Below are 10,402 nucleotides of genomic sequence, written 5' to 3'. Positions count from 1 at the left end.
CTGCTTTAAGATATGTGTGACATACTTAATAAGAAATATACAAAATGTTAAAAAAATTAAATGACAAGTATTTTTTCAGCTAAAGGTCCTTCTTTCCCTTAAACTCCCATCACAGCTTAACCACAAGTTCATACATAGATCTAGCTCAAAATAAAATGTACATTTTAATGCATGTATTAAACCGTTGGACAGCCTTAACATAACTGCGTATTACATAAATTTACCGCATTTAATGTTAAACTATATTAAATATTTGTTTCTCCCGTTTTGATTCCTGTAATAAAGAAACAGTAGACGTCAATTTTCCGCCTTAATACTCTCCTATTTAGCAATATTAACAATGCTCTTCGTGCTAATATATTATGTGATAATGGCGTTACTTTATTGATTTTTTCAGCTGTTTTAAGCTGTACCTGGTCTTCAAAAATCTTGCTGTAGATTTTATATGATCTATATCCTTAAATACTATTAAAATACTTACAGATTCTAGGAATATAATCCATGAGAAAAATATTGAGGGCATGGTTACTAAGATTAAGAACATTTTGTACAAAGTGATAATCATTGTAACAGGAAAAATTCGGATCAGACGCCTATCAACTATTGAGATCGGCAATGATGGTATGTTTTTTATATAACAAAGCTGTGACAAGACTTGATTTACAACCCCATTGAACTAGATGATAAGATTTTATAGCTGTTGTGCACATGCAGTATGCTAAGTCAAATAAAGTTTATTCTAGAGAGAAATTCATCTTTCAACAAATAGTTCGGTACAGAAATTTGTAAAAGTCTACCAATACTTTAAAGGGACATAAACACAGATTTGAAGCTAATATTTTCTCAAATTTTCCGTATATTATCATGACTCATATGTTGCATTAGCTTTTCACACGGGAATATGATAAAAAATTATTTTATCTGGAAGTTATTGAAACTACGAATTTCGGGACGCGTTTGAGTGACACATCCCATACATGTCCAGTTTACTTTATCAAATCGATATTGTCGACATTGCAATGTAGACAGTGTTAACAACGCAATGTCGGCAATAACATTATCACATCGTCTACATTGTTTTCATTCACCATGACGACTATCAAACGGCACTGACGGTATTTTTATCTATAAGAAAAAAATGGATTAGCCGATATTTACAATCCCCACTGAACTAGATGATCACATTTTTTTTATCTGTTTTAAAGCGTAATGTACACATGCAGTGTACTAAGTCCTATAAAGTTTTTCTTAAGATTACGTAATCTTTCAACAAATAGTTTGGTATTCATGAAAATAAAAGACTTACCACATTTTAGCGTAGATATATTTGTATAAGGAAAATCAATATATAAGTTAGTATTAAGCGTATATATTTCTGAAATTTTTGTTTCAAGAAAAAAATACAAAAAAGACAAAAAAAAAAAATAATAATTAAAAAAAAACAAACAAATAAAACAAACAAACACGCCCCCCCCCCTCCCGCAAACAGACGTAACCTGCCATTAGATAGAGTCGTATTGTTTGTTTCTAAAATAGGTCGCTGGAAAAAACGTGATTAAAAAAAATAAATATTTTGATTATATTCTGTAAAATCAGATACGTCTTTAAGGTATCCTCTAAATGAAACACAAAACTTTTATTAGCTTTGATAATGTCTATGTTCGTACGTCTTCCATAGGCTTCAAAGTCATAGAATTGTTGAGTGACTGCTTGTATTGTCTGGAAAACATATCCCCATGTGTCTTTTAAATGAAATAATTGAAAATAACGAACAGTGTTTAAGCGCAAAGTCCATTTAAACAATACAAATCGGGAGCAGAGCATACTCGGACCTTCAATAACATCACATGCGGGATAAGGTATCATGGAGAGTGAGCATCCCGCTGCCGACCGGTCACAACTGCCATGTGCTCCTTGTAATTATCGGGAAATAACGGAAAAATCCGTCGAGAATTCAGTGTGTACACTGTAGATAATGGCCTTACAATTAGTATGAATAACGTCAGTCAGCATTTGACTTAATGATAGATTGTATTTGACGTCGACGTGAGAGATATAAATTCCATATGCAGCTGATGAGGGTATATTGCTGCATATGTATGGGAAGTTTACGACTGAATGGTTTAAGTCTTCACTTTCATCATAAAACTCTGTTGTTAGATTAACATTTACGTCTTTTTCTAGTAAAATATCCAAATATGAAACATACGTGTCAGACTCTTTGGTGTCTTTTATTTCAAGCTCAGAGGGACATATTGTGTCGACATATGGATGGAAGTAACTATTGTTAACTGATAATACGTTGTCGATATATCTAAATGTCGGGTTGAAGGCAACAACGAGTTTTCTTTTTCTCGTGCATCAGATTGTGAATAAATTCTTCTTCATATGAATACAAAAATGCGTCTGCTTAAGTGAGCGCAATTGGTAACCATTGGAATTCAAAGTTATTTCGAAAATAAGTCTTTGATTTTTCTACACCTTTTTTTGTTTCAGTAATTTTGTGTGATTTTCGGTAAAAAGTACAACCTACCACCGACGGACATACAGTAAGTAATCTAATGCGAAGCTGCAAACCATACATCCGGAAGTACGTAACTAGGTTAAGGACGCCCATGAAATATACGACTAAATATATTCAGAGAAAATAAATACAATTTTAACAGCATTAATTTTGATGAATGTGAATTGTGGTGTTTGCATTTGTATATAGAGGGTCTCTGCTGAAGTTCGGCCAAAGCGACATCGCTTACATCAGCTGTTTGTCACGTGACAGGTTTAAAATTATAACATATATATATATACTACAAAGATCGTAAAAGTTCAACGATATACGAGTATTTTTTCGCTATAAAATTTATTCTGTTTTGTTTGAGACAAATTTCTTAACCTGAAAAGTGCTGGGAGCAACTTCCTCATGCTCGGGAATTGTGTAAAATTAAGCCGTCTTTTTATAAACTCCAGACATAGATGTATTACGCATTTGAATAATGTTACATTACGGAATTAATAAACAGTGCACAAACAGCTCCCAGCACTTTTTAGAATAGTAGGAATAATAGCTACACGTGTTTAAAAGCTCAGAATTTTTAGTAAAGCGGATATTGTTGAACTTTTGATATTTTCGAGGGGCTGGACCCCATTCTAGCATATTGCTGTAAAAATGTGTTCCCTGCGTCTATATATAAAGTCTACACATTATCAATTTAGTTTGACAATAAAATGTGGATTAATATGTAGGACTCCAAAGTGCTATGGGACTCCAAAGTCCGATGGTCGCGCCAAAGTCCGATGGTCTGCGCCAAACCCCGATGGTTCGACATGTCAAAGTCCGATGGTGCCGAAAAACGATTGACGTTTGTAACGTCATAGTACTACTGCGCCAAACTGCAATGCCGCGCCATGCCAAGGTCTTAACGTAGGTCGCGGGTTTGCTGACGTCGTTAAAACTATGTACGCAATTTATATGATTTGGGCGACTTTCTTGTGCACATCTGATTATGACGTCACAACGAGGAAGACATCTTTCAAACTCTTCAATACAACAAACTGAAGTTATCACAGATAGAAAACTTCTTAACGTTTTTTTTTTAAGTTCGAAAATCGAAAGCGTTAGAAAGCGTTTATTTATCATCACATTGAGACCACAACAGTATCACACAAAGATATGGAACAACTGAACAAGTGTAAACTGCATGATTATTTTTTTTCCTTTGACGTATTTTTATTTGTTACACTGATAAACCGTCATTATATAAACAACCGCAATTACAGCTTTTATATCAAAGTTTAAACTTTATTTTTTAAAAGGAAATTTTAAAAATACATGTATATCTATATCACAACTGAAAAACTGCTCAGGTATGAAGCATAAAGCATAAAAACGACACAGACCTTCTATAAGTAACAGCTTACAATGCTGTTAACTTCAGATTTCATCTAATTTGCTTTCCTGGTAGAGCAAGTTGCCCTATAAATTGAAAAAAAAATCTGCGTAGTTAATTGTAGCCTGTTGATAAGGCAAGATAGAATTAATTTTTAGATTTTCTTCTCCATTTACCTCCCTCAAATTGTTTCGTCCGATGGCTTTTTTAAAAATTCTTTTCAGAAGTATTTAAAAATATAATAAAGGTAAAAGTTTGGGAGGTATCCCCCATTTGTATGCGAAAAACCGAGTAAAGAATAAAAACGGCGAGGAATGCAGTGTAAATGCACCGTATAAATACAGATATGTATAGAGAATTCAGGCAGTGATGTTTAAACTTGTCTGTATCTGTTAGGTTGCCCAATCCCTCCCCCCTCCCCCCCCCCCCCCCCGAACTAAAATTTGCATCCTATGTTCCTATATGTATCTTCCTATCTTAAAAACCGTTCATCAAAGGCTAAATCCTTTGAAATATTATAACACCATGTTTTGCAAATACCTTGACATTATCAAACGGTGTCGAGAATGAAAAATCGGACGCTCAAAAAATGACGAAAGTGAATTTGTGATCTTTTCATACAAAACACGAATAGTTCTTGGTATCTTTTTTTTAATTTACCAACAGAATGGGATTTATTTGGAAGATACCACAGCGACATACTGTTAAAATAGCAGCTGTAGTATGCGGCGTGTGTACTCGTATAAGCATTACTAATGTGAAAATTTCGTATGTACGCGTCATTGAAAGCATCTGATATACGTATCACAGGCATTGATAGCAAATTACATAAAGAATACAAGTGTGTTGGAGGTCCAAACTTAGTTGATACATGTAAGTATTGAATTAAGAAAAAGTCTATTTGTTAGCACTTCAGCTGTTGCTCGTGAAGATTACTTATTTAGGATTTATATCAAGCAAAATAAAACGAAAATTAGTCTTTGATTTGGGAGAAAATTGGACATATAACATATAACATTTCAACTCTACAGAGAACAGATATGTATTTGGTGAAAACAGATTATTTACTATACTCATTCCCTACCACATTTGCTCCTAAATGATAGTACAGTACTATCATGAGTACGTTGTACCTAACCACTCAGACACCATTTCTCCTCCTTAACGTTTTGGTGATTACTCATTTTCTTACTTGTCATAAAATTTTGAACTTTTTTTTTCTAATTTGATTCTCTAATTAATACCCCCCCCCCATTCTTGTAAGAAAAAAGTCTCTGAATCACGCTAGGAGTACTGCACCTGCAAGTCTCCCCCTTCAGCCTTCTTTCTTACAGTTTCAACAAGGTGTTTCAGACAAGATACATTGTTACATAATTCATACATCTGTGCTAAATTTAAATAGAAATTTTACATTAAATATATATAAACATAAATTTCTTTCTTCTTTTTGTTTTTCTGCACTTTATATCAAGCGTGACGTCGTGATATACGTCATTCTTAAAAATGTTACATTTTGCAATGTAAAAGCAATTATTCGCATTTAAATTACGAGAAAACTAACTCGAAGACATATCAACTTTTTTACATATTTTTTTCTCAAATCATCTCTGTGTGAAATGACCAAAAGGGAAACAATTTCGTCTGCACCATTTAAAAGTTACTGAGATTTTTTGAAAATAAATCTTTCCAGAAAACAAGTAAAAAAATGACGTTTCCCCTATAGAATTCAATAGAATAACGTCAAAAATGTTACGACAATGATGACATGTTTGGGATTTAATAACGCAAAAACGATGTGCACGAATTTCATAAAATTTTCAGAGAATGTACAACAAAAGTAGGAGATTCATATATGTAATTTTCATGGTATGTTTTCGAGCAATTTTAAAAGGTCACCAACCCAACGACCTACGTTAAATAAGTATAAATAAATATTATTATGCGAAAACTAACCCTAATCTCTCGGATAGGTGCGAAACTAACCCTAATCGCTCGAAAAGTGTGTAACAACTATAACCTAGATATCTTGGGTGGGTGCGAGACTAACCCTAATCACTGGACTAGTGTGCGAGGACAAACCCTAAATCTCTCGGGTTGGTGTGAAGCAAGGACTAACCCTAATCAGTCGAGTGGTGTGCGAGGACTAACCCTAATATCTCTAGTGGGTGCAAGCAATAAGCAAAAGCAGTAAAATTGTATGCGAGGATGAATACTGAACTGAGGGCTTTTAAATGCAGGACGACGGCATCAAGGATTGACGTCGGAATATTGTGACGTCATCAACGTTGATTGTTTTTCCGCACCATCGGACTTTGGCGTGTCAGACCAACGGACTTTAGCGCAGCGCGTCTCATAGAAAACGAGCCATCGGACTTTGGCGTCCGTACCGACATCAAACCATCGGGGTTTGGCGCAGACCACCAGGGTTTGGCGAGACCATCGACTTTGGCGTCACCATCGGACTTTGGAGTCTTACAAATATATTTTACAATATGTCTTTATTTTGGTCAAATTAAGCTTGTTTCGTATTTATTTTTATTTTTACGAGCCACGATAAAAGCTTGATCCACGCCTCAAGTACAGAGAAACTGCGTGTCAAAGTAAGAAATGACGTCATCTCAGTAAGTACAGGGAGATCAAGATGGCTTTCATTCTACATACTCTAAGTGCTATTTTGGCAATATAAGTTGCACATCCAATTATCTTTATAATATTTATGAGAAACGGAAGTAATTGAGTATGTTTTAAAAAGAACATGTATTTATTCATCGTGATTCATCTGTATTGTTTTAACGTGACGTCATAATAGCTTTCCCGAACCTCTGCATTGGCTGATGTAAGTATGGGAGTCCTTAAGCTAGCTGTGTAAAGTCAAGGTTTATTCTAAAAAAAAAAAAACAAACGAATATTTAAATGCATCCAGTCTCCTCTACTCTCATATTCTCATGGTCATTAAGCAAATAGATTTTCTACAATCTTATGTATTACCGAGCATTATATAATATAATCATAATCAGTTGGAGGGAGATTTTATTTTGACCAAGTTTCTCTTTGAATTTTCTCCATCTGTAACACATTAGAATGGAACAGATTAAACATTTGGGAAACAGAAGATTCAAATAAATTTTGTTGACGATCTGGTCAAAACTATGAAAGGATGTATTTTTCCTCTCGATCATTCCTCACACTATATACCTAGTACGATCAAAATCATTAGATTTGCGAAGTTGTCACTATCAGAGTGACCTAGTTCTTAATCACAGACAGAGGTCAACGTGTAGACCGATATCATTGAAACTAGAATGCGTTAATTTTCATTCGAGCCACCAGAAATTTTCAGCCCTTTTTTATCGGAATAAAAATGTTTTGGTTAACCTAATTCTATAATTCATTCAATCTGAGAGCTATTTTTTCGGATATATTGAGAGAGGAGATATTTAGTCAATTTTAAATGCAGAATGAGATTTTTAAAAATCTTTCTTCTGTATGAATTTTAATTTCTAATTTAGAAAACATGAGATTCAAATTCAGTAAAAACCTGGCCACGTAGAATGGTTGGTCAAATTTGTACTGTGGAATGATTGAAAAAGTTTTCTCATCAACAATCTAAGTTACCAATGACGTATTAGCATCGTGGTGCAGTATAAGTTAAAGTATGTTCAAGTCATAACTTACATCTAAACAATGACAAACTTGAATGCTTTCCCGGATGGTGCCGGAGAAGAAGTTTAAAATAAAAAAAAGACCCAGACCTATAGACTGGTGGACAGAACAACATTTGACAAACTTTTGAATAAGTTAGTCACTCTACTTTAGTTCTGTTTTTTTTTTTTTTTGTTTGTTTTTTTTTTTAAGATTTTCAGAAAAACCTTATTGTTATTTGAAGAAAGATCTTCTCAATATCAATAATACTGTTGAAAGATTTTCAATTCTCCATTCACATTTGGGCAAATTGACACTAATAAAAAAAAACCACCAAATCTCAACACACTGGAAAACAAACCAGTCAAGGACATCGACAAATTAGCGTTTTATTGACACTTAGAATACCATCCAATTACAACACAGAATAACGAAGAAATCAGTAACGTCGACAAAATCGTCTTTAAAATGAGACGGGTTTTCTTCCAAAGATTCAATCATTGGATGACATATTATAATTAGCAGAATATTTTTATGTAACTAAAGTATTATTACTCTGCAGGGTTACAGTAGTGCTCCTTTTCTTTATTAGACCACACATTTGAGATCGAACACGTTCCACACACCTATGCTGATATTCTCAGTCAGTCTGTTGGATCATGGGGGGGGGGGGGGGATATGGGCGCAAACGATCAAGGAGTCTGCGCAGAATACACTTCCGTCTGTACAAAACTTTCCGGCGCAGACAACAAAGTGCTCACTTCACCAGACCTCACAAGGTAACTATTTACAGGTGGTACAGAGGTTTACTAGCTACGTGAATAATTGTAACAAGGAGGTGACTCGAAGGTAATCAGGTGGCCAGGGGTATTACAGGATATTGGGTAGCCTACATGTTGGAACCTACAGGTCTGTCGCTAACAGATATCTAAAACAATTTTGCATATGGAAGACCTTAAGGCGAATTTTCTGGTACCCCAAAATAAGGACAAGGGGAGTTATAAAATTCAGTTGTGAGAATGCACTGATGTAAAGGCTAAACAAAAATGATACAAATTACTTCAGAATCGTTTGTATTTTTTGTGTGTGTAGGTGTGTGTTTCTTTAGAAGCAAACTGGACTGCAGATCCCAAATTTCTTTATAAGCAGTAATATGCAGTGAATGACAAACCTGTAAAAATGGGTTTGGGAGAGAGAAAACTCTTAAATGCTAAGAATACGTATTAGATCAGACCATCTATAAAAGATTGTTTGTTTGCCCTCTCCCGACCGCGACTGGCTAAAAGTGACCTAGCTCAAAACTTTTTTTAACCTCCAGGAAACGATACTTTTTTTTCTTTTTATTTCCGAATTTTCTCATTCCTTAAACCAAATTTTGAATTTTAAAATTTTCTAAGAAAAAAAAAATTATCCCATCTACCCACCGACCATTTTGTTTACCCGAGTCGGGAGAGGGCAAGCAAATATTATTTTTAAGATGTAACATAGATTGGTTTTGATTTATGTATTACCTCATTTATAAACAAAATATTCAAATCTCAATTTAACGATTTGAAAAAAAAAAATCTTTCAGGTTGATTTTAGAGAGATCCAGTTCAGCTAAGAACAGTGTGGATGTTGTTACGTCACTGATTGACCAATATGGACAAGTTGGGACATAGACAGAGAGAACTCTTTACTTTAATGCGGGGTCTTCCTCGTCACAGACAGAAACGAGGCTTGGGTGATAGAATGCGCCGGGAAGTTCTGGGTCGCTAAACAAATCAGGGGTAAAGGTTCTGATTCTTACATTCAGAAGAAAAAAATGTGAAAAAATTCTTTAAATCATCGATTAAATAAAATTTTCGTCTGATTGAATGATCAGTTCAACTAAAACATACCTTTTTGTCAGAAGGTGCCTATAATATATCAAGTTGTCTGTCCATTTCTACGGAATATGATATGACGTCATCAAATTTACAAGAACAAAGTGTGGCATTAGGGCATTTGTCATAATAAAAGGGCCCTGTAGATTTTTCTCTGGCTGTTGGAGCAGAATTCCCCACAAGTCTTGGTTGTGTAGATCCGGTAGCACGACGCAGGACAGGATGTGATCTTCTAAATAACAGCGCGGATCAAGGTTTATCTCTTGCATATTTTTATTAATTTCATTTTCTCTAATGTAATCAACTTGAAATCTTTTTTTTTTTTTTCATTATCTTCATTGAAATAGCTACTTAAGTTTGCATGCATAAAAAAATAACGTATATATGTATGTATGTATGTATGTATGTATGTATGTATGTATGAATGTACTGCTGAAAACATAAAAACAATTATAAATGTCGTTTTAATAAATCAAAGTATCGTTTTCATTTTTTTTGCAGTTTTGTTCGTTTTGTCGATTATTTTGGTTTTTATCTCTCAGTTGATTCGATACGTAAGAGCATGCTCTATATATGAACAATTTCAAAAAAGGTGGCAAACTATTAACAAGCAAGTTGATGAAACAAGGATATCAACAGTCTCGTTTAACGTCATCATTTTGCTAGTTTTGTGGTCGATACAATGACCTTGTCGGCAAATACGAACTATCATTAAATCAAATTTAGACTGACGTTTTTTCATACTAATTGTTAGTCCATTATATAGACAATGAATGATCTACGGATTTTTCCGTTTTTTCCGATCATGACAAGGAGCACATGGTAGGTGTGGCCAGTTTGCAGGGGATGCTTACTCCTCCATGGCAACGGATCCCACTTCTGATGTTTTTTGTGGTCTGTGTTTGCTCTGCTCCAGATTTATATTGTTTGAGTGGACCTTTAGCTTGAATACTTTTGACAATTCCATGTTTCGTTTTGAAAATTGAATTCAAATTTTATAAATTTGTTAAG

The 10,402-nt window shown here is 34.3% G+C and overlaps 1 pseudogene; it reads left to right on the top strand.

Annotated features, from left to right (window-relative positions):
• The first annotated feature begins 521 nt into the window (after positions 1-521).
• Positions 522-9,671, top strand: LOC133202170 (secernin-2-like; annotated as a pseudogene).
• Positions 9,672-10,402: the final 731 nt, after the last annotated feature.

This window comes from Saccostrea echinata, unplaced genomic scaffold, assembly GCF_033153115.1.
Source record: "Saccostrea echinata isolate AGI-Se365-2 ecotype Australia unplaced genomic scaffold, CSIRO_AGI_Sech_v1 ptg000046l, whole genome shotgun sequence".
NCBI classification, from domain to species: Eukaryota; Metazoa; Mollusca; class Bivalvia; order Ostreida; family Ostreidae; genus Saccostrea; species Saccostrea echinata.
This window is presented reverse-complemented; position numbering and strand designations above follow the sequence as displayed.